Genomic DNA, 25,219 nt, shown 5'->3' with positions numbered 1-25,219 from the left:
GGTGATCATTCACACAATTTATAATGGGCTTCTGTATAACACAAGACTGACAGCAGACGCTACCGCAGGCGGTGGACTTATGGACAAGCCATACAATGAAGCCTATCAACTCATTGAAAACATGGCCTAAAACCATTGCCAATGGGGAGGTGAAAGAACTCCAGTAGAAAAGTCCCACACAAAAAGTGGAATGTACGAAATCAGTAGCCTTGACCATGTCCGTGCTAAGGTAGATGCCCTTGTTCAAAAGTTAGACAACTTGACCATACCACCCGCAGCCACCGTGGCTGTCGTGACTCCAAACTGTGAGTTATGTGGAACCCCTGGACACACTACACAAAAATGTCAGATATTTGCAGGAGTCCCAACCGATCAAGTGAATTACGCACAAGGAAATCCTTATTCGAATACATATAACCCAGGTTGGAAAAACCATCCTAACTTTTCGTATAAGAATAACAACGCCCTGTATGCACCTGGCCAAGAACCACTTGTTCCGCCTGGATATCAAAAGCCAGCTAATAATGCTTCTAACATGCCTAGGAAGTCAAACCTTGAACTAGTGATGGAAAGCTTCATAGCTACCTAAGCTCAGACAAACAAAGACTTCTTGAACCAAAACATGCATACTAGCGAGCAACTTAAACAACTAGCGAGCAAAGTAGACGCCTTAGCCACCCGCAACAAAATGCTTGAAATGCAGATTTCACAAGTGGCTCAACAACAAGTATCTACTGCGGCTCCCGCTGGAAATTTTTTTGGACAACCGTAACCTAATCCAAAAGGATATGCAAATGCCGTTATACTGAGGAGTGGAAAAGAAATAGACGGACCGATAGATCCAAGACTCCAAAATCCTACCATGTACCAAAAACCAGACAAAACCACAACCAAGGAGGTAAGTGAACCGAAGGAGATGGAAGATAATACCCTAGAGGCCGAAGAGAAAGAAAAACCTTATGTGCCTCCACCACCTTATAAACCACCCATTCCGTATCCTCAAAGACTCGCAAGTTCTAAAACTGCAGGGAAATTTAGGAAATTTGTTGAACTTCTGAAGCAACTAAACATTACAATTCCCTTTACAGAAGCCATCACACAAATGCCCTCGTATGCCAAATTTCTTAAGGAGATCCTATCCAATAAGAAAAAGATCGAGGATAACGAAACAGTTACACTTACTGCTGAGTGTAGCACAATAATCCACAATAACATGCCTCCCAAACTAAAAGGCCCAGGTAGTTTCTCCATACCCTGTGTCATTGGAAAATTCGTCATAGACAAAGCTCTATGCGGCCTAGGAGCCAACATTAGTGTAATGCCCTTAACCATCTGTAAAAGGCTCAATATGGGAGAACTAAGACCAACCAAAATGTCTGTTCAATTAGCTAACCGCTCAATCAAATATCTTGTCGGTATACTAGAGAATATCCCAGTACGTGTAGGACAATTCTACATTCTTACAGACTTCATAACCATGGACATCAAAGAAGATGCCAATACATCTATTATATTAGGAAGGTCATTCTTAGCTACCGTCGGAGCCATAATAGATGTAAAGAGAGGTAAGTTAACATTCAAAGTTGGAGAGGAAAAGGTTGAATTCATCTTAACACAATTCTTACAAGCGCCAGCTATAGACAATACCTGTTATGCGTAAGAGAGATGGAGATGCAAGAAACCACATACTCTAATATAATGAAAATCCAAATCCCTCCAATCTTCGAAGACAATGATTGGCATGAACCATACCAAAATGACAGTCTAAGCGAATGCTTAGCACTTACGCCCAACCACATGACATGCCCAAAGAAACCAGACTTGGAATTAAAAGCATTACCAAAGAACCTAAGATACAAATTCCTAGACAATGAACTCAAAAGACCAGTAATAGTCAATGCTGACTTGGGACAGATGGAAACTGAAAAGTTACTAGATGTCTTATGAAAATATCCAACAGTGTTAGGATACAACATCGCTGACCTAAAAGGGATAAGTCCTGTAAGAACAAAAATTGTTCTACAACAGATTCCATGATTTTGATGATAACAAAGGATGAAACCAAAAATGGCACCCTAACGAAAAGTTTCTAAGTGTGCAGGGTTCTAAGGAAAGAAGGAAGAGATCTGATGACGTCATCAGATACAGAATCATATCAGATACAAATTATCAGAAGATCAGAAGCATCTGAAGTAGAAACACGCTCAAGAAGTTCTAACTCTGAGCAAAACAGCAGAATATCAGAAGCATCTGAAGAAGAAGTGCACTCTAGAAGTTCTGACTCTGAACAACGGTATATCATTCCAGAAGCTCTCAGCGTCATCTGAAGACATCATCAGAAGCTCCGAATCAACACAGGAAGATTCCAAGATTCCCAGAGTCACGCAGACTTTGATAATGGATTTCCTAATACAGAAAGAGTAACGTTAACTTCAAATTCAAATGGAAAGGAACTATATTTGGAAAGAAGTTATTCGGGGAGACAAAGTTGTTTTGGCAAGAAACAACAGAAATCAACATTAAGAGGCGCAAGCATACACTGAAACATTCTCTCTCTCTCTCAATATTTCACAAAGCTTTTGCTTAGAACGTGAAACACTTTTGTTCTTACTATTGTAATATTTGCTTATCTTAGAAGCACTCCAGATTACATAGTCTTTTATCTATTGTTTAATTTCCTCAAGTGACTCTGTGCAGTCTGTATACTTGAGAGGACTAAGAGATCCTTCTCTTAGACGTTGGTTGTAAACAATCTTTCAAGATTAGTGGATTAAGTCCTTGTTGAAGGCGAAATCACCTTGGCCGGGTGGACTGGAGTAGCTTTGTGTTATAAGCGAACCAGTATAAATTCCTTGTGTGGTCTTTATTTTGAAAAAGCGCTTATTTTCCAAAATAATTCAAACCCCCCTTTCTTGTTTTTCTCACCTTCAATTGGTATCAGAGCTTCGGCTCTGTTATTGATTTTCTAATCAAACACTTAACAGTGTAGAGAGATCCAGAACGAGAAAAACTATGGCCCACACAAATGAAAGAGACAGTTACAATGCTAAGCCTCCTGTTTTTGATGGAGAGAAATTCGACTACTGGAAATATAGAATTGAAAGTTTCTTTCTGGGTTATGATGCTGACCTCTGGGACATTGTCACAGATGGATACACACCTCCAGTCTCAGAAAATGGAGTTGAAGTTCCCAAAAGTAAGATGTCAGAAGATCAGAAGCGTGTCTTCAAAAATCACCACAAGGCCAGAACCATACTTCTCAATGCTATATCTTACAACGAGTATGAAAAGATCACCAACAGAGAAACAGCCAAAGACATACTTGACTCTCTGAAGATGACTCATGAAGGAAACTCCCAAGTCAAAGAGACAAAGGCTCTGGCGCTTATCCAGAAATATGAAGCTTTCAAAATGGAAGACGACGAAGCCATAGAGGTAATGTTCTCTAGATTCCAAACTCTTATTGCAGGTCTCAAGGTTCTAGACAAAGGATACACAACTGCAGACCACGTCAAAAAGATAGTCAGAAGTTTGCCAAAGAAGTGGAGACCCATGATCACTGCTCTGAAGCTGTCAAAGGATCTGAACAATATCAGTCTTGAAGAGCTTGTCAGTTCCCTCAGAAGCCATGAGATAGAACTAGAGGAAGATGAGCCTCAGAAAAAGAACAAGTCTGTAGCATTAAAGTCCAGATCTGAAAGACGCAAATCTGACAGAACCAAAGCTTTCCAGGTAGAAACTGAAGATGCTGATGACTCTGAACCAGAAGATTCTGATGATGAAGAAGAATTGTCCCTCCTGACCAGAAGAGTTAAACAACTCTGGAAAAAAAGGAACAACAACTTCAGAAGACCAAGACCCAGAGGGGATCGATCAGAATCAACCTCAAAAGGTAAAACTAACAAAGATATTACTTGTTATGAATGTAAAGAAACAGGTCACTACAGGAATGAATGCCCCAAGCTAAAGAAAGACAATCCCAGAAAAGAAAGTTTCAAGAAAAATACCTTCAGGACAAAGAAAGGACTAATGGCTACCTGGGATGATAGTGAATCTGGTTCATCAGAATCTGAATCTGATGAACAGGCCAATTTGGCATTTATGGCTACCACATCCTGAAGCAGCTCAGATGAAGAATCTGAAGAGGTATTTTCTGAACTCTCTCGATCTGATCTAGAATCATGCTTGTCAGAAACTCTTAGCTCATATCAGAAATTAAAACAAAAGTTTAAAAATATAAAAGGCTGTCTTGAAGCAAAATTTGAAGAATGTGGCAAACTTGAGATGACAATTCTAGCACGAGAAGATAAAATCAGATCTTTAACATTAGAAAGAGATGGAGCAAAAATAAAATGTTTAGAATTGGAAGAAGCGTTGTCTCAAGCACCACAAACTTCAAATACAATAATTTATAAATACGAAGAAGCCTTTCAAGAATTTCTGAAAAATGGGATAGGAAGGAGTGCTATGGCATCCATGATTTATGGAGTCAGTCAGAACAATAAAAAGGGAATTGGGTATGATCCTAAGGAAGATAAAACTTCTACTGGTGATCAACTTAAATCTCCATTTTCATATCACTATACGCACACACAAGAACAAAAATTTGAAAATGCTAGAAAACCCAAAGTTATAAGAAACTCTGGGAAAACTAATCAGAAAGGACCCAAGAGACTCTGGGTACCAAAAGATAAGATTGTTTATGTTGCAGATATCCTATGCAGCAAAGTTCAGACACCAGTCATGGTACCTGGACTCTGGATGCTCGCGACACATGATGGGAAGAAAGTCTATGTTCCAAAGCCTGGAACTTAAAGACGCTGGATTCGTATGCTTCGGAGGAGATCAGAAAGGAAGGATCAGAGGCTCCGGAACTATTAGTAATGGTACTCTTCCCTCTATATCTGATGTTCTTTACGTAGAAGGATTAATGCATAACTTGTTATCCATAAGTCAATTAAGTGATAACGGTTATGACGTGATCTTTAATCAAAAAAACATGTAAAGCCATAAATCAAAACAATGGTTCAGTCCTATTCACAGGCAAGAGGAAAAACAATATTTATAAAATTAATCTTTTTGATTTAAAAGAACAAAATGTTAAATGTCTGATGTCTGTTCACGAAGAGCAATGGGTATGGCATAGACGCTTGGGCCACATTAGCATGAGAAAACTATCTCAGCTAAATAAACTCGAGTTAGTCAGAGGCCTACCTAAACTGAAGTTTTCTTCAGATGCTCTATGTGAAGCATGTCAGAAAGGAAAATTTTCAAAAACATCCTTTAAAAAGAAAACTATTGTTACTACCTCTAAGCCTCTGGAACTTCTCCACATTGACCTATTTGGTCCTGTGAAAACAGCATCAGTCAATGGAAAGAAGTATGGACTAGTCATTGTTGATGATTACAGTCGCTGGACATGGGTGAAATTCCTAAAGCACAAGAGTGAGTCTCACTCTGTATTCACTAGTTTCTGCTCCAAAGTGCAAAAAGAATTTGACTCTAAGATTATCAGAGTCAGAAGTGATCATGGTGGGGAATTTGAAAATAAATCCTTTGAGGAATTATTTGACTCTAATGGAATATCCCATGATTTCTCCTGCCCTAGAACTCCACAACAAAATGGAGTTGTAGAGAGGAACAATAGGACACTCCAAAATATGGCTAGAACTATGATCAATGAAACTAATGTGGCAAAGCACTTTTGGGCCGAAGCTGTAAATACAGCGTGTTACATTCAGAATAGAATCTCCATAAGACCTATTCTGGATAAGACTCCCTATGAACTGTGTAAAGGAAGGAAACCAAACATTTCATATTTTCATCCATTTGGATGTTCTTGTTTTATTTTAAACACTAAAGAACATCTGAACAAGTTTGATTCCAAAGCACAAAAAGGTATTATGTTAGGATACTCAGAACGCTCTAAAGGCTACAGAGTATACAACACAGAAACCAAAATTGTGGAAGAATCAATTCATGTCAGATTTGATGATAAGCTTGACCCTGAAAAGTCAAAGCTAGTTGAAAATTTCGCAGATTTAGAAATCACTCTTGCAGGATCTGATAAAGCTCCAGAAGCAACTGTCACTCAGAACTCTGAGGAAATTAAATTCCCAGAAATCCCAAAGAAAGTTAAAAGTCGTATCAATGTATCTGAAGATTTGATTCTGGGCAACAAGGACGAACCTGTCAGAACCAGATCTACCTTCAGGACCTCTGAAGATACTCCTCTGGGACTAGTGTCTCTGATCGAGCCTACGTCCTGTGATGAAGCACTTCAAGATAACGACTGGGTTTCAGCCATGCAAGAAGAATTAGATCAATTCACAAAGAATGATGTCTGGGATCTTGTTCCAAAGCCTAGAGGCACTCACGTTATTGGAACCAGATGGGTATTCAGAAACAAGCTGAATGAGAAAGGAGAAGTCGTCAGAAACAAAGCTCGAGTGGTAGCTCAAGGTTACAGTCAACAAGAAGGTATTGACTACAATGAAACCTTTGATCCAGTCGCAAGGTTAGAATCTATTCGTCTTCTTGTATCTTTTGCTATAAACCACTCTATCAAATTATATCAAATGGATGTGAAGAGTGCATTCCTTAATGGTTATATATCAGAAGAAGTGTATGTCAACCAACCTCCAGGTTTTGAAAATCTAAATTTTCCAGAACATGTTTTTAAACTTAAAAAATCTTTATATGGACTTAAACAAGCTCCCAGAGCTTGGTATGAACGTTTAAGCAATTTTCTTCTGGAACACAATTTTATCAGAGGAAAAGTTGACTCCACACTCTTCTGTAAGAACCTTAACAATGATCTCATGATATGCCAGATATACGTTGATGATATTATTTTTGGTTCAGCTAACGCATCTGTTTGTCAAGAATTCTCTGAGTTAATGCAGGCAGAATTTGAAATGAGCTTAATGCAAGAACTAAAGTTCTTTCTGGGAATTCAAATTAATCAAACTTCAGAAGTTACATACGTTCATCAAAGCAAATACATTAAAGATGTTCTGAAGAAATTTGACATGGCTGAATGCAACTCTGCAAAGACTCCCATGCATCCAACATGCATTCTGGAAAAGGAAGAAGTCAGTAAAAAGGTTTGTCAGAAGCTCTATCGTGGTATGATAGGCTCTCTTCTCTATCTGACTGCTACTCGACCTGATATTCTCTTCAGTGTCTGTCTTTGTGCCAGATTCCAATCAGATCCTAGAGAAACTCACTTAACAGCAGTTAAGAGAATTCTCAAATATCTGAAAGGAACTCCTAACCTGGGCCTGATGTATGAGAAAACATCAGAGTATAGACTTTCGGGTTACTGTGATGCAGATTATGCAGGAGATAGACTGGAACGAAAAAGCACATCTGGAAATTGCCAGCTCCTAGGAAACAATCTGATATCCTAGGCCAGCAAGAGACAGTCAACTATCGCTCTATCTACTGCAGAAGCAGAATACATCTCAGCATCACTGTGCACAACTCAGATGGTCTGGATGAAGAATCAGTTAGAAGATCTGCAAATCTTCGAGGGTAACATTCCTATCTTCTGTGATAATACTACTGCCATTTGTTTAAGTAAGAATCCCATTCTACACTCCAGAGATAAGCACATTGAAATAAAACATCATTTTATCAGAGACTATGTTCAGAAAGGGATAGTAACATTGAAGTTCATTGATACAGATCATCAATGGGCAGATATCTTTACTAAACCCTTGGCTGAAAATAGATTTCTTTTTTAAAATCTGAACATTCAAAATTGCCCTGAATAAATTGTGCCTCTGAGAATGTAAAATGAGACTCTAACATAAACAAATGTACCTCTGCCTATGACTCTGATACTTCTACCAAGTTAAGAAGATATCTGAGTTAGAAATCTCGAGGAACCAATCCTTTGGTATTCCTGAAGATCAGATACATCAAACCACGTGGAGCACTTAGCGTCTAACCCTAGAACTTCTAGACAGCTGTCCAGAAGAAAATCAAAGGGTAAACGCTTAAGATTTCCTCGAGCAGTGTGCATACTATTGGGATTAGACATTCATTAATGAGCCTTAATCATTTCTCCCCCAAGCGTGCTAACTTGATGTTTGTGCTAACATTGAATTGTGTGTCGTTTTGCATGTGTTTTTGTTTAGGGTATTTAAACACTCCTCTCACATTTCACACACTTATCACTCTCACTCACTCTCAAACTTCTCTGAAGCAATTCTGCAAGCAGTTCATCTTCAACTCATCTTCATCAACTATGGATGCTCAACAACAACAAGTTTTCAACTTTTCACAACAAATGGAATCCAGCACTACTGCCCAAAGTTCAAGCATTCCCACTCCAACAGTTACAGGCGTATCCATTACTCCAGTGTACAAGGAACCTCATGTTCTTGATCGTGAGCCTCATATCAACCTAGCAACTCCCTTTGAGGGACTGGAAGTTTTATGTGCATCACTGGTAGACTTCAACAACATGAAGAGAAATGGAGTTGATCTTACTGAAGAACTCCGTCAACAAGGTTGGGAAAACTACTTCCAAAGGCTCTATGGCCCTGTTTACCCAAATCTCATCAAGGAATTCTGGAGATTTGCTGACGCTGATGATCATTTCATCGTCTCCTACGTATTGGGGGTCAAGATAGTGATCACTGAAAAATCAATTGCTTCATTACTGAATATGGAGAAAACTGGAGGAAGAAGGATCTATGACATCAACCCTAGATCAAGGTACATTGCCTAGGTAATCAATCCCACCATCTTCAAACTCAACACTGAAGGAAATCCATCAAAGAACAAAGAACTTCATCAAAACCTCAGAGTATGGCTCAAGATCATTCTGGGAACCATTCATTACCGCCCAACATTGAACTCCTCTGACTACATCAATACAGATCAGAAGTGTATTCTGTATTGCATTCACAAGGGTTTGAAGCTCTGCCTCCCAGCACTACTCTTCAGGTATCTCAGAGACTCTGTACGGGAGACCAGAAACAACATGAAACCCAGAACCTACATCCCTCTGGGAAGACTTTTGTCTGATGTTCTGATCGAAAATGGGCTTGTAGATCATCTAGAGAAGAACAAGCTTATGGAGGATCTGGCGATAGATACTGGAAAGCCTCTTAACTCCAGAAATCTGAAAAGCATGGGAATTCTGAAGGAGATTCGAGTCAAACCTACGCTGGACACCTCCTGGGACGCTTTAAAAGATCAGAGGAAGCTACCACATGGTCTTGCAAGGTTTTTCAAGAATGAACCCAGAGAAGCAATCCTTCACTATATGCAGCGTCTGAAGGATGAAGGAGTTGACATCTCTGACTTCAGACTGGAAGATTGTCTAGATTCAGAAGAAGACTTCGTCAAATTCAAAAGAGGTCCCTCTGAAAAGAAGTCTTCAAAGGCAAAGAAAGCAAGGCTAGGAGAAACTTCTGAAACAAGATCTCCAGCGCCTCTGCAAGTATCTACTGGTAAGTCTGCTCCCTCTATTCCCTCTGAACCTCCTATGGCTTCCTCTAATCCTCTCCCAGCACCTATATACACCACCTCTGAAACCCCACCTTCTACAACCAAAACCTCACAACCTCTACCTAAATTTAATCCTGCCCATACATCACTACCTCTATCCGAAGTTGAAGAACTCAATCAAACCACCTCTTCATCTTCAAACCAAGAATCACCCCCTACCTTATCCTCTCCTCTGACCCAGAACCTTCTGACCCCGCTTCTCCCACTTTAGCCCACCTTTACTCTCTAAACCAAAACTCACAACAACCACAACAACCTCCACCTGAACCTGAAGTCACTTCACCACCCCCAGAACAAACAACCAACGACCCTTCTGTAGCTCAACCCTCTGACATCACCCTCCAAAACACTTCCGCTGAACCTGAACCTCTAACATTAAACCTAAACCCTCCAAACTCTCCACCCCAAACATCTGAACCCGAACCTGAACACTCCATGCCTACCCTTGAGGAAGCCATAATGTTGTTCGCAGGGGCTTCAGTACAGAAGGTCAAGTCTCTGACCATTAACTCTGGTAACAGTGATGATCCTGACTCTGTAAGGACACACTGGAACAGAGTCATTGGCTGGATGACTTCTGAAGCTTTCAAACTGAAGCACATCTCTGAGCAAGTCAGAAACGACTTCATCAGAGATGCTGAGGCAAGACTACAGGAAAGACTTGCCAGAGAAGCTGAAGAAGAAGCAAGAAAACAAGAAGAAGAAAGAGCTCGACAAGCAGAAATCCAAAGGGCAAAGGAAGCTGAAGCCAAAGCTCTGGCCGATGCTGCTGCTGAAGCTGAAGCACAAACTGCTGTTGAAGCTGAAGCGAAGGCCGCTGCTGAAGCACAGAGTGCTCTGACTCAGGGGGAGTCCTCCACTATTGTCCCTATGGTTCTCCAGACACTTGAAGAACTTAAGAAATACCAGAAGGAACTCCGTGCCAGAATGGATAAACAGGATACCGTCAACGACAATATTCAGAACATGCTGGCTCAACTGCTTTAGAGGATGCCTCCTCCTCCCAACCCTTAGGCACTTAGGATCTTTTGCTTGTTGCTTTTCTTACCTTGTTTCTGATGTTTATTTGTTTTTTTCTTGCTTTTGTCTCTGTTGCTCTTCTATCTGAATATAATTTCTGTTTTGACTATTTCTGTTTAAGTCTTTTTGATTCTGACAAAAAAGGGGAGAAATCGAATATAGCTCTGATGAAATATATTGCCTAATACCTTAAGCACTCTGCAACATACTATCTCTTAAAAATAAATTCATCTAACACTGGACTTAAGAAATTGCAGAAGGTATCAAGAAATTTCATTGCTTGGAAGCTCTGGTAAGAACTTCTGAACTCCCTAGCTCATCTCAGGGGAAGCTTCTGATCTGATATTTTTTTGTTTCATCTACTATTTAAGTGTGTTTTGTCATCATCAAAAAGGGGGAGATTGTAAGAACAAAAATTGTTCTACAACAGATTCCATGATTTTGATGATAACAAAGGATGAAACCAAAAATGGCACCCTAACGAAAAGTTTCTAAGTGTGCAGGGTTCTAAGGAAAGAAGGAAGAGATCTGATGACGTCATCATATACAGAATCATATCAGATACAAATTATCAGAAGATCAGAAGCATCTGAAGTAGAAACACGCTCAAGAAGTTCTAACTCTAAGCAAAACAGCAGAATATCAGAAGCATCTGAAGAAGAAGTGCACTCTAGAAGTTCTGACTCTGAACAACGGTATATCATTCCAGAAGCTCTCAGCGTCATCTGAAGACATCATCAGAAGCTCCGAATCAACACAGGAAGATTCCAAGATTCCCAGAGTCACGCAGACTTTGATAATGGATTTCCTAATACAGAAAGAGTAACGTTAACTTCAAATTCAAATGGAAAGGAACTATATTTGGAAAGAAGTTATTCGGGGAGACAAAGTTGTTTTGGCAAGAAACAACAGAAGTTATGGCATTAATTCCTATTCAAGACAAATTATCTGCCATCAATTTCAACGGTTCTTCACTTCTATATAAAGGACAACAATCAACATTGAGAGGCGCAAGCATACACTGAAACATTCTCTCTCTCTCAATATTTCACAAAGCTTTTGCTTAGAACGTGAAACACTTTTGTTCTTACTATTGTAATATTTGCTTATCTTAGAAGCACTCTAGATTACATAGTCTTTTATCTATTGTTTTATTTCCTCAAGTGACTCTGCGCAGTCTGTATACTTGAGAGGACTAAGAGATCCTTCTCTTAGACGTTGGTTGTAAACAATCTTTCAAGATTAGTGGATTAAGTCCTTGTTGAAGGCGAAATCACCTTGGCCGGGTGGACTGGAGTAGCTTTGTGTTATAAGCGAACCAGTATAAATTCCTTGTGTGGTCTTTATTTTGAAAAAGCGCTTATTTTCCAAAATAATTCAAACCCCCCTTTCTTGTTTTTCTCACCTTCAAGTTCTTATATCTGTATGCATCGCATTATGCTGGAGGAAGATTGTAAAACCTCTAGAGAACACCAGAGGAGGATCAACCCAATCTTAAGTACAGTAGTCAAGGATGAAGTAAAGAAGTTACTAGATGCTGGAATCCTATACCCGATCTCCGATAATCAATGGGTTAGCCCCGTTCATGTAGTACCCAAGAAAGGGGGTGTTACAGTTGTTAAGAATGAGAAGGGCGAATCTATAGCACAAATAGTTGTGATCGGAAGTAGAATGTGCATCGATTATAGAAAAATAAACAAAGCCACTCGGAAGGATCATTTTCCTCTGCCTTTCATTGACCAAATGCTTGAAAGATTGGCTAAGCATTCCCACTTCTGCTATCTAGACGGTTATTCAGGATTCTTTCAAATTCCAATCCATCCTGACGACCAAGAGAAGATAACCTTCACGTGCCCTTATGGTACATTCTCTTACCGACGAATGCCATTTGGATTATGCAACGCTCCCGCAACATTCCAAAGATGCATGATGTCAATCTTCGCTGATTTTATAGATGACATTATGGACGTCTTTATGGATGACTTTTCTGTTTGTGGGAAGAGATTCGAAGGGTGTCTATCAAACCTTGAAATGGTACTTGAAAGATGTGTAAAGGTGAATCTTGTTTTGAACTTGGAGAAATTCCATTTCATTATCCAACAAGGAATCGTGTTAGGTCACGTAGTATCTGATAAAGGAATTGAAGTAGACAAAGCTAAGATTGAAATCCTAGAGAATATTCAACCTCCAAAAACCGTACGAGAAAGACAAAGCTTTTTAGGACACGCCGGTTTCTACCGACGTTTCATCAAAGATTTCTCAAAAATTACCAAGCCACTTACGGGTCTATTAACGAAAGTCGTTGATTTTATCTTTGATGAAAAGTGTTTAACAGCATTCAAGCAATTAAAAACATCTTTAATCACCGCACTTGTCATGCAACCACCTGACTGGAGATTACCTTTCAAAGTCATGTGTGATGCGAGTGATTATGTCGTAGGCGCAATACTAGGACAAAGAAAGGATAAGAAATTTCATGCTATCTACTACGCAAGTAGAACACTAGATCCAGCCTAAAATATACTACGCCACCACTGAAAAGGAACTTTTATCTGTTGTGTTCGCCTTAGACAAATTCCATTCCTACTTAGTAGGGGCGAAAATCTTTATCTATACTGACCACGCCGCTATTAGTTATTTGCTAAGTAAGAAGGATTCCAAACCAAGACTCTTAAGATGGATCCTACTCTTACAAGAATTTGACTTAGAGATAAAAGATAAGAAGGGTACTGAAAACGTAGTAGTAGACCACTTATCACAAGTCGAAGGGAATAAACCTGAACAAATTCCAATCAATGATGATTTCCCTTACGAACGACTTGTAGCCCAAATGGAAAGCGACATGTCTGAACTAACAATAAATGATACCGAAATAGAAGAATACATGGAAGAAATTCATGCGAATGCAACTCTGCCATGGTATGCTGATTTTGTCAACTACCTATCTGTTGGAGTACTTCCACCGGACCTATCATACCAACAAAAGAAGAAATTCTTTCAAGATCTAAAACAATACTACTGGGATGAACCTCTGCTTTTCAAAAGACGTACCGACGGTATTTTTCGTCGATGTGTTCCTAAGGATGAAATAGACGACATATTCTCTCATTGCCATTCCGCTCCATATGATGGGCATGCAAGTACTTCAAAAACCTGTACTAAGATCTTACAATCGGGCCTCTTTTGGCCTACTCTATGGAAATATGTCCATAATGCAGTTATAAATTACGATGGGTGCCAACGCACTGGTAATGTCTCAAGACGCGATGAAATGCCACAAACAGGAATCTTAGAAGTGGAAGTCTTCGATGTGTGGGGGATTGACTTCATGGGACCATTCACATCTTCTTTTGGTAATAAGTACATACTCGTTGTTGTCGATTATGTTTCAAAATTGATCGAGGTCGTAGCTTCTCCGACAAATGACACACGAGTAGTGATTAAGTTGTTCAAGAACATCATCTTTCCTAGATTCGGTGTGCCAAAACTAGTCGTTAGTGACGGTGGCTCCCATTTCATATCAAATATCTTCTGAAGTATGGAGTCCGACACCGTGTAGTAACACCTTATCACCCACAAACCAGTGGGCAACTCAAAGTTTCGAATCGATAGATCAAACAGATACTAGAAAAGACTGTCGGAATATCCAGAAAAGACTGGTCATCTAAACTAAACGAAGCTCTGTGGTCCTACATGACAACTTACAAAACCCCAATAGGGACCACACCCTTTAAATTAGTCTACGGTAAATCATGCCATCTCCCTGTGGAATTAAATGATGACACTGGAATTCATTGTATTTTCGACTCCGATTTCACATTCATTTTAGTTATTTTATTGTTATTTTGTTATGTTATTACTATGTTTCTCTTTGTTTTCAGGTTTTCAGTCTAATCAGAGCCCCGATCGAGAAAAGGAGTGAAAATGAGCTAAAAATACTAAAATTCAGTATTTTGCACTTGTGGCTCCCACTGTGGCTGGTGCCATAGGCCCAGCCATGACGTGTCACAGCTCAACTTCCCTCAACTGCCACGTTCCCCACTATCTCCACTTGGGCGCCACAATTTGCCCTTGTGGCAGGCGCCATAGGGTTGTGTCGGGCGGCACAAGAAGAAAACTTTTCCCTCCCAATTTCAAACTGAAGGGTATCCTTGTCATTTCCATTATTTTCCTTGCCTATAAATACATACTCGTTTTCATTTGTTTAATCATCCAAACTTAGAGCAGATCCAAACTTAGAGAAAACTTAGTTTCACTTAGGCATATATTCAGTATTTAAAAGTGGTAATCTCTTCGCATTGGGGTGTTACCACAATTGTGTAATCAAGTCTGTGATCGAGTCTGTAATCGAGTTTGGAGCACTTTGGAAGGAAGTTAATCCTGCCGCCATTTTCATTTCCGTTTTGCACTTTATTCAACCATCCGATTGGAGCAGGTTTTTATTACTTTGCCTTTATCTATTTATTTTCCCGCACCGTCTTTACTTTATTTATTTCCTGCACTGTCTTTACTTTCATTTATTTCTCGCACTCGCACTACTTTCATTTATTTCTCGCACTCGCACTACTTTCATTTATTTATCGCACTCGCACTACTTTTATTTATTTCTCGCACTCGCACTACTTTTATTTATTTTCCGCACTCGCACTACTTTTATTTATTTTCCGCACTCGCACTACTATTATTTACTTTCCTCACTTGCACTACTTTTATTTACTTCCGACACTCGCACTACTTTTATTTACTTCCCGCGCTCGCACTACTTTTATTTAAATTAAAATGCACCTTTACTTTACCATGTCTAACTAAATCTATAAAGGTTAGAATGTAAGGATCATAATTGAACCGATAATCCATACAATTGTTCGTAGAAACACTTAAGGGCTATTTTGAGTTTGAACTTGAGTTTTCCCGCACTTAATTTCCGTTGGGTAAGATCGAAAGTCGTCCAACGTCTATTTAAACTTAATTGTTTTTAACTATTTCAAATACAGCGAAAGCGCTTTGTTTAGTTTATTAGGAGTTTTTAACTTAAGAAGAAAAGTGATTTTAAAACTATTTTCGGACGCGTTTATAGGTTTAGAGTCTGGTTCGTGAGAACCTCTTTTGGTTAAGAAATCCAACTTATTCAAGATACTATATTTCTTACAAATAGGTTTACTACTCTAACGCAATGCGCGCCTTTTTACAAGGGACAATAAGAGGGTTTGATTAGGGAGTACAACTCGGTTCTGAATACGGGAAACCGACAGTTCCCGTTACATTGGTTCTTTTCAAAGTAGGAATTACTGTCCATAAGTAGTTCTATTAGCAAGTACTTGGATTATTAATTGATTATGTGAATTACATTTGAGCCTGTCTTTATTAATTGAACTTTATTTAATACTTTACTTTTCCTTGCACACTCATAAAAAACCCTATTTCGTTTACCTTAGCTAAACACCATAACAATAGATAATGATAGATTGACACTTGGTCTCTGTGGATTGGACAATCTTTTATATTACTCTGACGTGTTCGTATACTTGCGAAAAGCACGCATCAAGTTTTTGGCACCGTTGCCGGAGACCAATTTCGTCAAATTTCGTACCCTGTTGTTATATCGTTTAGACTTAGGTTATTACCCACCTGTCAATGTGAAGAACTCGCAGAACCGGAAGCTTAGTATACCCTCTGGCGGAACCTGAACATTACGCTCGCGCACGTTTATTCTTCCATAGAATTAGGAAAGCTATGGCCGAAGATCAAAACCAAAGACCTCTTAAGGACTTCGCCCAACCATCCAACGAAGAACCTAGTTCTAGTATAGTAAACCCAACCATCCCAGCTATTAATTTCGAACTTAAACCCTCCCTGTTGCAACTAGTGCAACAGAGACAATTCGCAGGTCTTGCTACTGAGAACCCAAACCAACAATTTAAAAATATTTCTCCAATTAGCAGACACTTTTAAAACCAATGGAGCTTCTCCTGAGGCAATCCATTTAAGATTATTCCCTTTTTCCCTCAGAGATAAAGCCCTATCATGGTTAGATTCCCTTCCACCCAATTCCATTACGACTTGGGATAACCTTAGAAGACTATTCCTTGCTAGATACTTTCCCCTAAGTAAGACCTTCGTTCTTCGAAACCACATAACTAGATTTACCCAGAACCAAGGAGAATCGATGTTCGAAGCTTGGGAGAGATATAAAGAGCTGTTAAAAGCATGCCCACATCATGGTTTAGAAAATTGGTTAATCATTCAGACCTTCTATAATGGACTTCACTATGACACTAAGATGACCATCGACGCTGCCGCAGGCGGTGCACTGATGAACAAACCTTATCCTGAAGCTAGTGCCCTCATTGAAGATATGGCTCAAAACCATCAATCATGGGGAGTCGAAAGAGCGGCAATTGAGAAGAAGCAAGCCCAAGGAGGAGTACATGAACTAAGCTCTATAGACATGATGCAAGCTAAAATGGACGCATTAGCCCTCAAGGTCGAGGATATGTGCATAAACCCGAATACTGTAGCCGCAGTTTCGTCGGATTGTGAGATATGTGGAACCAAAGGACACCAATCTGCAGAATGCAATCTATTAAACGAAACCCACTATGAGTAAGTGAACTACACCCAAGGGAACCCATATTCGAATACCTATAACCCTGGATGGAGGAATCACCCGAACTTCTCCTATAAGAACAATAACCCAATCCAAAATAATGCACCTCCGAGACAAACAGGTTACCAAGCCCCAATATCAAATCAACCTATGCAACCTGTGCCACCAAAGCCGAGCCTTGAGAAAATTATGGAAAATTTTATCACTGCTCAAACCCAACAAAACAAAGAGTTCATGAACCAGAACATTCACGTTAACGAACTGATTACCCAGTTAGGAACCAAGGTTGACCAAATAATTACTCACACCAAGATGCTTGAAACCCAGATCTCTCAGGTAGCTTTAAACCAAGCCCCCCAAACCACACCTGGAGGACAGTTCCCTGGAAAACCTCAACAAAATCCGAGAGGGCAAGCCAATGCCATTACCTTACAAAGTGGGAACGCTTATGATGAGCCACCAAACCCAATATTTAGTGAACCCAAAACTTCTAAGGAATATACCGAACCCACGGACGAAGTAAAAGGAACCAGAGAAATCTGAAAACCAGGAAGGTCAATAAAAAGGAGAAAAACCTAAAGATAAAACATACGTACCACCCCCGCCATATAAACCACCTATACCATATCCGCAAAGACTCAAACAAACCCAGATCAATAACCAGTATCAGAAATTATTAAAGTTATAGAAAAACAGCACGTAGAAATCCCTTTCAGAGAAGCCATCACCCAAATACCTTCTTATGCAAAGTTTCTTAAAGACATCCTTACCAACAAACGTAGACTTGACAATCCGAAGCCCTTGGAATGTAATTTCGTTTCCGAGAATAAGTTAGCCAAAAAAGATAAAGATCCTGGAAATTTCTCCATTCCTTGTGTTTTGGGTAGTCATGTCATTGAAAAAGCTTTTCTAGACTTAGGAGCCTATGTGAGCTTAATGCCTTTAATAGTTTGTGAGAGGTTAAACTTAGGAGAATTACATCCCACTAAGATGTCACTTCAGTTAGCCGATAGATCTGTTAAGTATCCAATAGGCATTTTAGAAGATGTCCCTGTTAGGATAGGACAGTTATTTATCCCTACTGATTTTGTTGTCATGGACATCAAAGAGGATAATGATATACCAATCCTTCTAGGTAGACCATTCTTATCAACTGCATGAGCCATAATAGATGTTAAGAGAGGAAAGTTGACCTTTGAGGTAGGTGACGAGAAAATAGAATTTATACTTTCGAAATTTCTTATGGCACCTGTGATGGGAGACGCATGTTATGCCTTAGATATCATTGATGAATGCGTTGGGGAAATAGAACAAGAAGAAATCATAAAAGCAATTAAGTTACCATCAACTCTCGTACTGGAAGATGAGGAATTTAGGAAACCCTACATCGATGATAACCTTTACGAATGTTTATCCCTTACCCCAGATCCTATGCCATGCCCTAAGAAACCAACCTTAGAACTTAAGGAACTGCCTAAGAACTTGAGATATTAGTTCCTCGACGAAGAGATGAACCGTCCAGTTATAGTCAGTGCTACCTTGAGCCAAGAGGAAACATATCAACTTTTAGATGTTTTAGAAGATATCCCTCAGCCTTGGGATATAATATCTCGGACCTGTATAAGCCCATCCGTATGCATGCATCGGATTTCGCTCGAAGAAGATTCAAAACCCTCCAGAGAACATCAGAGAAGAATAAACCCTATAATGAGTGATGTTGTTAAAAAAGAAGTTCTTAAGTTACTTGAGGCAGGTATAATCTACCAGATCTCGGATAGTAAGTGGGTGAGCCCTGTGCATGTAGTACCTAAAAAGGGAGGTGTCGCATCACGCGAAAAACCGGCGGGAAAACAAGAACAACAGAGCCGCCACCGTGCGTTATTTATCCCAAAAGAGGGAAAGGAAACGCTCAGAGTAAACCTGGAAAGAACATGGTCTCGCGACCAAAGAGAATGAGTTCGGGAGTCGGTTATGCGAAGGGAAGGTATTAGCACCCCTACACATCCGTAGTACTCTACGGGATCCACGCACAAAAGGAAGGAATATTGGTTGCTAAACACTGCTCAAACACACACACACAAACAAAACTAGGCAAAGGCAAACGTGGAGCCTGAATGCCAATCACTGGACTTACATCAGCATCCGAACCAAAACACACACAAAGAGGCAAGCGTGGAGCCTGAATGCCAATCACTGGACTTACATCAGCATCCGAACCAACAAACCCACACTGGAACCCGAATGCCACTCGATGGACTTACATCAGCTTCCAAGCACACAACAAGACAAAACAAAAACACAAGCGCCCGGAGAGATCTGCTCATCTCCTGCCTACGTACCTCATCTGGTATGAGGATCAGGGCGACATAGTTCCCCTACAGAGGGATAAAGGACTAGCCTAACCAGATAACAGAGGGAGACACAACACTAGGGAGACTACGACTCGAGCCTAGATGTTATCATGCAAAATCAACCCTAAGTTAAGGTTTCTAGCTAACTGGCACAGGGAGCCAGCCTATCCTAGTCATGACTTGCACAGGAAGCAAGCCACACACACACTTAACTTGCACAGGAAGCAAGTCAAGCACAACCTAGCTTGCACAGGGAGCAAGTCTAAACTAACCCTAACTTGCACAGGAAGCAAGTCAAACAGACATACAAGCACAGATAGCACACACTATACGCAAGCAAGTGGCTCAAACAAGGGTTAGGTTTTAGTCGAGGGGTCATATCAACCTCAACAAACAAACCTCTGGAACTGGGTGAATGTGCTCTTAACCTTGCCATTGAGGGGCTAAGGTGAAGCAGATGAAAGGTGAGTGAAGATAAGACTTCACAGCTCTTATCCCTGGCCTGGGAGAGCTCAAGACAAGAATGTGTGGGTTCAGAAAGTGGGAACCCTTCTACACATTTAAAACTGACTCAACTGCAATTGCACAAGATCTTGGGTTTTGTATCTGCAATGCATCAACACAGTGGTGTGAGCAAAACAGAAGACACACTGAATAGTAGGGGATAGGTTGCTTATCCCTTGGTTCTGCCAATTGCCTCTTCACTTAGGAGGTCTTTGACTCTGTACAAGGACAAAAGTAAACAGTCACAAACATTGCCTCTTAAGGAGGACTTCAGACAGTTGCTTGGCCAAGTAACAGGCCAGGTCTTCCAGACTACATGAAGATAGAAAGGTATACCTCAATGCAAATTGCTTATCAAGCAAAGCAAAGCAAAGTTCACAAGGAACTAAAAGCAACTAAAGTACCTGAAATCAGTCAAGCGCAGTTAGTATACAAGTCAAAGTTAAATCAGAAGGAAACAAAGGTTAACAGTCAGCACAAGCAGATAAATGTGCAAAGGCACAAGGTTCAGGGCATGTGAGCCAAGCCACCTACAAAACAAGCATGTTAGTCATGATAAACAAGCAAGCTCAATCAAAAAGAATTGGTCTCATTGAAGCATTTGTTGGTCAACCTGAAAACATGAGCTCAAAGGTGAGTAACAGGACCACTAGGGCAAGCCTAGGGTCAAAAAGGAATGATAAAGTCAAAACAGCAAAGGGCAAGTATCCAAAATCATGTTCAAACATTCAAGAAAACAAAACCAATTGGGTTCACATTCATATCAATCATCATCATCATTTCATGAACAATTTAGGTCAAAGAGTTGCAAACAGAAGCTCATAGAAGTCAACAGCAAGACTTAACTCAAAAGCAATCTTAAACATTTCCAAAAATCACCAAATAAATCATGATCAATCACAACCCACAGCATGGTAAGCATGTCAAATTTCATCCCATTTGGACAAGTGGAAGGCAGTCAATGAAAATCATAAAGTCAAAGCAACTTTGAACATGCTCAAAGAAGTCAACCAAACATGCATCAACTTAGAAAAATCATAAATCAGAGATGGTGTATGATAAATGAATGGGACTAAAACCATGGCAAAGATGAGGATGTCTATTTATCTCATGTAAAATTTCATGTCCATCTAATAAAGTATGAGAATTTCACAAATGAAATGGGAACAAGTGTCACAAAAAGTCAACATATGACTAAACAGGGGAGAAATTCTCAAACAATTAGGAAATGCCACAAATAATTCCAAGAAAATTCACATGTAAACTAGACATACAAGAGTAGGTTCATGCAAAAAATCAGATCAATTGGAGGTCAAGAAGCATGGTATCAAAAATCAACAAGTTGCACATCAATGGTGTGACACAAGTTGTTACACCCTAATTCAAAAATTCATAACTCACAATTCAGATAAGATAAATTCACAAACTCTATAACAAAATCACCATGAGTGTGTCTAGTTTAAGCACAAAAAATTTGGGAGCCATTGGATAAAGTATCACCATTTCACAAATGTTTTGGCAAAGTGTACAAAATATGCATACATGTCACAAACCCTAATACCAATTAAAAACCAACCATCCAAAAATTCTGGAAAAAATGTGATAAAAAAGTAGAGATCATGATGAACACAACACAAAAAATCCCATTAAATTTGGATTAAAAATGAACAAGTTATGGATTTTACAAGATTGGTGATCAAATGAAATAAAAATTGCAAAACAACATATTCCAATGGGACACATGCCACGCTGAATGGCATTTTTGTAATTATTTGTGCCACTTATCTAAACGCTGTCGTTTAGGGCCAAGGCAGGAAATGATTTCATTGGTTGAAGCAATGGCCCAGGGTTTGCATTCATGCAGCACGTGAAACAGCAGAAAAAAACTGGGAAAAATGGCCCTAGGGTTTACTGTAGCAGCATCATCTTCTTCAAATCATGAAGAACAAAATCGCCCAGAAAACATGGACACGCATACCATTGGAACCGTTGAACAACACTCATGCACAATATAACATCTATTTTCAATGAATCATGCTGTCAAGGAAGAACAAAGTACAAACATATTCATGCATCAACTTTCAACTCAGCATAACTTTCAAGATACTTAACCATTTGCATCGATTCAAAGCTCAACATGTTCATGGTGAAAAGATCTATAAGATGTGTTACATGATTTTGGAAAAGGTTGAGGTCGAAAACTCACCTAATTTGAAGCACAGTTGAGATGCAGTGAAGATTAAGCCGTGAGAGGTTGAAACAGATGCTCTATAACCCTCCAGAAGATGACTGATGCAAAGGGCTTAGCTCAAAGAAGCTTGGTTTTGCCTGAATCAAACTCTGCCATTAGTGAAGGTAGTTGTAACAGCAGCTTTTCTTGTGCTTACAGTTGATGTTTTAGACTTGAAATGACTTCCAAAGATGTGTTGAATCAAGGCCAGGTACCCAGTAACACGAGCTCTATGGAAGTTCTTGTAGAATTTTCCAAAATGAAAAATGGTGTCTTTTGAGAACAGTTGGACAAAGGCTCCTTCCAGTTGGAGAAAAATGGTTGCAATGTGCTCACAAGGTTGTTTGAATGATGTTTTAGGCAAGGCAATGCTCAGTTCTTTGAGAGTTTTGGACAGGTTTTGGAAAAATGCAAAAATGTCATTTTTAGAGAATGAGTGAACCAAGGTTTTTCTGCTGGTTTTTTGCAGCTGCTAGGGGTTTGTAACATGACAGAAAATGATGTGTGTCTGCTGTTTTTGTGGTACTTGCATCAAGGTCCATGGATATGTGGGATGTAGTTGTTGAATAAGTGTACTTTCTTTCCAAATTTCAAGCAACTAGGTATGGATACATGTACTGCACAAGAATGGGCTTCCAACAAGTCTCAAATGCATTTTCAGATCATATTTGAATGGTAGAATTGATTGGAAATGATTATTTTAAAACTTCACTTTTTCACCTTACTTAAAATTAATTCAAGTAGGTTCAAAAATGCCATTTTGATTGGTGAAGTTTTGGTACATGAAAGTTACATTTTTGGAAAGAGGGGATCAAATGTGACTTGTAGGAAAAAACCCCACCCAAATTGGCCAAATGGTTTGAGAGATATGGCCTTTTGAAGTTCAAGAATTTTTGAAAATGATTTGATCATAACTTGCCAACCATACATGGGAATTGAGTGTTCTTGGACTTTTTGGAAATGGGAGAACAAGATCTTCAACTTTCATGTTGGGCAAAAATTCATTTGAAGCTTGTATCATGATGTAAGTTTGAGGATCAAGACTTTCCATTTTTGGTAAGTTTCAGTTACAGGTCCAGTTTCCATTTTTGGAAATTTCTGATCTGGCTTCAAAATCTTCCATGATGGTGTTTGACATGATATATGAGGACTATATGGACATGAATGAGACCTCTCAAACCAAATCCCATCATCAAACCACTGATTAAATGGACAGTTGACCAACAGTTGACTGTTAGGGTTTCTGACTGACTGTGCATTGACTGATGACTTCTGAACATCCAATCCTTGACCAAAACACTTCAAATGGATCCCCAAGTCATGTGAACATGTTGGAACACCCCTAGGGCCTTGGCTACTTGAGAATTGTGCTTGCTTGCTTGACTGACTGATCTCCTGATCAGTTTGACCTAATTTCTTGATTGGCTTGCACTTGAGGCAAATGGAACAATGCAATGCTATGCAGTGAACCATGATATGCTATGACCTAATATGAGAATGTATGTACAATGATAGGTGCAAATTTGAGGTGTTACAGCTGCCCCTATTCAATCAACTGGGAACCCGAATGGATGAGAGCAACGACTGTCAGACTTTCAGGGTAAACAGGGATTGAATACCAAAGAACCGTAGAAATTTGCACCGACTGGATATGATACAACAAGAACCACGTCATTTACTGATGACGCCTGCAATTGACAACTTCAGAAAGGCGAAACCATTTACCGATGGTTAGAAACTGGAAACTTGATATTTACCGATATCAACCTCAGCAAGACCATTTACCGATAGCTGTTGGGAAACAACTCTGATGTAAAAGGAAGCAAAACCATTTACCGATGGTGGCTTCAAAGAAACTTGACATTTACCGATATCAACTTCAACTCGACCATTTACCGATGGCTACTGCAACTGGGGATCCGATATTTACCGATATCGAAGAAAACGGGGCCATTTACTGATGGCGGATAAAACTGGGCATTCAATATTTACCGATATCGAAGCATACAGGGCCATTTACCGATGGCGTCTCCACTTGGGGAGGAACAAAATCTTTGTGGTATAACCAGACAAGACGTTTACCGACGACTTCCGGGGATTTTGATTTTATCAACAAGGAAACAAAGCATGACCAGACATTTACCGATGACTGTAGAAAAGACTCGATGTTTACTGACATCGAAAGATGATGTTTACCGACATCAAAAAATGACCAGACATTTACTGATGACTGGGGGAAAGACTCGACGTTTACAGACACCGAAACAACGGTGTTTACCGACACCAAAAATGATGACCAGACATTTACTGATGACTGGGGAGAATACCTGATGTTTACAGACACCGAAACAATGGTGTTTACCGACACCAAACATGATGACCAGACATTTACTGATGACTGAAGAGAATACCCGATGTTTACAGACACCGAAACAATGGTGTTTACCGACACCAAACAAAGAAACACACGCGAGTGCTAGTATGACACTTACCGGTATCACAAGAACGACATCTTAGATATGTCAAGGCAAGGTTGACCACTTGCTGGGGGTCTCACTGGGGAGAAACAAACTTTCTGTCACCAACGGGTGAGGTAATAAACCTCTGTGGGGATATCAATCCTGAATGCTGTCAAGAGCAACTGTAGCAGACTTGCTGTGCTGATGTTGAATGAAATGATCCGCCTCTGCCGGGGATACGGTCTGGTGAGGTTAACACATGAATGCATATGTTTGAATTTTTCTATGGCGTAATGCTCCACATTGAATGGGAATGCTACGCAGTTTGAGGATGCAATGATTACTAACATGCAAAATGCAAAATGATGCAGAACTCCGGCTGGGGAGCCAAAACTGGTTGGGCACTCCCACTCTGCGGGGAGACTCTGCAGGGAGAGCAACGACTTCTCACTCATGTTGGAGAATAGCACTGCTGCTGGGGAAAGGTAAACTCCGCTGAGGATATCCTTCATCCTACAGATAG

The 25,219-nt window shown here is 39.8% G+C and overlaps 1 non-coding gene across 1 annotated transcript; it reads right to left on the bottom strand.

Moving 5' to 3' along the window:
• Positions 1-16,663: 16,663 nt before the first annotated feature.
• Positions 16,664-16,770, bottom strand: LOC127133163 (small nucleolar RNA R71). The gene has a single exon (XR_007807155.1). It is a non-coding gene; the product is annotated as a small nucleolar RNA R71 (small nucleolar RNA).
• Between the last annotated feature and the right edge of the window lie 8,449 nt (positions 16,771-25,219).

Source organism: Lathyrus oleraceus, chromosome 3 (assembly GCF_024323335.1).
Source record: "Lathyrus oleraceus cultivar Zhongwan6 chromosome 3, CAAS_Psat_ZW6_1.0, whole genome shotgun sequence".
Lineage (NCBI taxonomy): Eukaryota > Viridiplantae > Streptophyta > Magnoliopsida > Fabales > Fabaceae > Lathyrus > Lathyrus oleraceus.
The sequence above is the reverse complement of the archived record's forward strand: the minus strand, read 5'-3'. Positions and strand labels throughout refer to the sequence as shown.